Genomic DNA, 4,228 nt, shown 5'->3' on the forward strand with positions numbered 1-4,228 from the left:
TCCCAGCCCTGGCAGCCAAGACACTTCCCCTTTTATGCCAGCCTGCTCCTGGCTTGCTGGTGGTGCCATACGTAAGAGTACTTCACACCACAGGACTGGACCGCCCTGTGTGGGGCTGGTGGTTTCTCCAGCTGGAAACTGGCATGGCGCAACTTGTGCCCACTGCTTTTGAGGACTTCAGGAATGGAGGTTGGAGACGGACTGACAATCGTGCTGGTGATGGAACTGTTGCCATTATTAAAGTTTGCTACGGGACCCTCAGAAATTCACGTCCTGTCTCGGGGGGTGGGGGGGGGCTCCGTTTCCCCAAGTGGACAATTAAGAGAGCAGTTTTTGCCTGTCTGGGAGCAACTGAACTGGGTGTGAATCCCGGCTACCTTTCTAGCCATGTGGCCTTAGACAACGTCTTGGGTTCTTCCAGCGGGACTCTGTTGATCCATCAAAAAAGGTCTTTTATTCAATAGTGCTCTGGAGGTGGGGATGGAGTGAGAGCAGGCGGCTAAGCAGGTAGCCTGGGGCCTGGTACAGAGCTAGCCGTTTTCATTTATTTATTTTTTAATGAGACTTTCTAAACTAGAATGGGCCACGTCCCTGGGAGGGATACTGCAGTTTTCTCACAGGCTTTTCTGGCTATGTCTTGCTCGCAGACTCCTAGAGCCAGAGGGATGAGGATGGGACGGCGGCTTTCCAGAGTAGTTCACGAGCCCATGCAGTCCATGTGTGCTGATAGCTGCTACGGCCAGGCACTGTTGCAGGAGCGGTGCACCATCCATCACAGGGGCCGTCACCGAGCTTCCATTCCTGTGCAGGAGACACACCCAACAGGAGCATAGGCGAGTCCTGGATACAAACCGAGGCCTGAGAGCGGCATGGAGTTTCCTCAAGTCCCCCAGGGTCAAGGGCATGGCAGGGACTCACCAGCTAGTCTCCACAGTCTGGGTCAGGCTGGGTTCTCGAGAGAAGCAAAACCAGAGATGCTCAGGTATGTGGGTATGGAGGAGAGACTGGTGCCAGGAAGTGGCTTACGTGGTGGCAGAAGTTGGCAAGTCCTGTCCGGTTCAAATCCGGAGGTCAGATGAAGCCGCAGGCTTCGCCTCATTCGGGGAGTTGTGGGAGCTGATGAACGGAAAGCAGGATGGCGAGGCAGGAGGGCCACAGGCTGGCAGAGGCAGAGCTAAAGGACTCCCAGGTCGGCAGCCCACGGCAGGGGACACAAAAGAAGACCAACGGACCAGACACAGACTTCAGCTCCAGCAGAAGGCGAAGGGGCAAAGGAGAGATGGGCTGTGGTCAGGGCCTCTCTTTTTTAAAAAAAAACATTTTATTAGGGGCTCATACAACTGTTATCGCAATCCATACACACATCAATTGTGTAAAGCGCATCTGTACATCATTCTCAAAACATTTTCTCTCCACTTAAACCCCCGACATTAGGTCCTCATTTTTCCCCTCCCTCCCTGCTCCCCCCTCCCTCATGAGCCCTTGATAGTTTATAAATTGTTATTTTGTCATATCTTGCCCTGTCCGACATCTCCCTTCACCCACTTTTCGGTTGTCTGTCCCCCAGGGAGGAGGTCACATGCAGTTCCTTGTAATCGGCTCCCTCTTTCCTACCCATTCTCCCTTTACCCTCCCTGTTTCGCCACTCACACCACTGGTCCTGTAGGGCTCATCTGCCCTGGATTCCCTGGATTTTCAGTTCCTATCTGTACCAGTCTACATCCTCTGGTCTAGCCAGACTTGCAAGGTCGAATTTGAGTCATGGTAGTGGGAGCGGGGAGGAAACATTTAGGAACTAGAGGAAGGTTGTATTTCTCATCGTTGTTACATCGCACCCTGACTGGCTCATCTCCTCCCCGAGACCCCTCTGCAAGGGGATCTCCAGTGTCCTACTAATGGGCTTTGGATCTCCACTCCGCACTCCCCCCATCATTCACTATGATAAGATTTTTTTGTTCTGATGATGCCTTATACCTGATCCCTTCGACACCTCGTGGTTGCATAGGCTGGTGTGCTTGTTCCATGTGGGCTTTGTTGCTTCTGAGCTAGATGGCCGCTTGATTACCTTCAAGCCTTTAAGACCCCAGACGCTATGCTTTTTGATAGCCAGGCACCATCAGCTTTCTTCGCCACATTTGCTTATTGGGGCCTCTCTTTTATACAAAAGCCCCCCACCCCCAAGGAGATGACATGAGGCTGTGTGACCTGATTGACCAGTTGGGCTCCACCCCTACCTTCATGCAGGAGTGTCTAATTGACATACGCTCCACGCATCTCACTGTCTCAGAACCTCTTACCCTGCACAAGCCCTCTCTAATCCATGCTTTGAGACACGGTCCGGTCCGGGAGCCGGCGTGGACTGACTCTTCCCGGACAAAAGGGCTGTTTGAAGCACTTAACACATCTTCACTCATTTCATCTGCACACCAGCCTTTTCATGAACCCATTGGGGCAAACAAGGAAACTAAAAGCATGAGAGATGGAGGGGAGTGGGGTTTGCAAAAGATGCTCCGCTGGCTTGGGGTCAAGGGCCCAAACGACTTCTCTTCTTTTCTGCCTCCTCAGCTATACACCAGGAACCCTGGTGGCATAGTGGTTATGAATAGGGCTGCTGACGCCATGGTCAACAGTTCAAAACCACTAGCTACTTTTGGGGAGAGAGAGGAGGCGTTCTACTCCCGTAAAGAGTTACAGTCTGGGAAACCCAAGTGGCAGTTGTACTCTGTCGCTAGGAGTCAGCCTCGACTCCACGGCGGTGCGTTTGGTTCGGGTTTTAGCTGGATACCCTTACCCCAGCCCAGTCTGCTCTGTAGCTGCCTCCTCCCCTCCCTCTTGCTCTGTGCGGCCAGGGACAAGCCCTCTTCCTCCCCTCCCACTCCTGTCTGAAAATCCAGGGGCATTGGACTGCATTGCCTTCAGGGCCTACCCAGCTGCTCTAACCAGGTTGGTGACCAGCATCCTCCCTCTGGCTTCTCTCCAAAGCTTAGTGCTTCACGCACCCTGCTCTTAATACCGGCTTGCCCTCGATTCCGAGGCCCGGGGCCCCGATTGGCTAGAGGAGGCTGCTGAGGCTGTACCTCTTTAGGGGAGCAGACAGCCTCATTTTTCTCCCCACGGAGCAGCTGGTGGGTTTAAACTGCCAACCTTATGGTAAGCAACCCAGTGTTTACCCCACGATGCCACCAGGCTCCTCAGCAAGCACCCACTGCCAAAACTCACTGCTGTTAAGTTGATAGGGACTCAACAGAGTAAGACAGCCCAGAGGATTTCCAAAGCCCCCCATCTTTACGGAAGCTGACGGCCCCACTGCACCCCTGAGGAACAGTTGGTGGGTTTGAATTGCCCACCTTTCAGCTGCTGCCGGGGGGCCTATCCACTGCACCCCAGGGCTGCTCCTGCCCTTAGCAGGCCCTCAAGACATGTTTGTGGAAGAAGGAAGGAGGGAATGGCAGTGATTGTCCTGAGTTTTCTCAAAGCCACCTCCTCTGTCTCAGCCCCTGGGCCTCCTCCCACCCCTCCTCCTTCTTCCCACCCCTCTGTCTTTCCCTCTCACCTCCCAGGGCAGGCTCTGGCCCTCCACCCGGCCTGCATTTTCCGGATTTGATATCATTTTTTCCACTCTCCCGGCTGCTGCTGGCTGTCTCTGCCAATTTTCCACAGTGAGGTCCCCTCCCCCTCCCCCCGGCCCACAGGCCCAGACACTCAGCTCGGGGGCAGGGGAGATGACTCTCCCCCTCCATCCCTTTCCTGGGCCGGGGCTGGGGTGAAGAGTATGTGCCATCGGTGCCCCTGGCACAGCTCAGCGGCCATGGCTGGAAGACAGGGGTCACTCCGGCTTTGGTCTGCCTCAGACTGTGTTAACAGACTGGGTCTGGGTGCCTGTGGCTGCGACATGGCCCACATGTGTGGCTCAGGCATCTGGGAAGGCAAGTGGAGGGGGCAGGGGTGTCAATAACCCAAGCCGTTTGTATCTTCTTCTTCCTTCAAAGTAGTGACACCCTCCCCTTAAGACTGGAAAATGCTGGCCTGACCCCCCAGGCCCAGGCCCTCTCCCAGCCAGGCGGGGCCCTCACTGTCTCGTACCTCCCACATATCCAGGGCAGGGCTGAGCAGGAGGCTGGGTCCTGGGAGCTAGTGCTTACTCACTTGCTGGCTGATCCCACTGGTGCTTTCTCTGTCTCCGGGCCTCCGTTTCCAGAGCCAGAAAAATGAATGAGTAAGACTCCAT

Source organism: Echinops telfairi, unplaced genomic scaffold (genome assembly GCF_000313985.2).
Source record: "Echinops telfairi isolate 266 unplaced genomic scaffold, ASM31398v2 ScPeMD7_5592;HRSCAF=6446, whole genome shotgun sequence".
Lineage (NCBI taxonomy): Eukaryota > Metazoa > Chordata > Mammalia > Afrosoricida > Tenrecidae > Echinops > Echinops telfairi.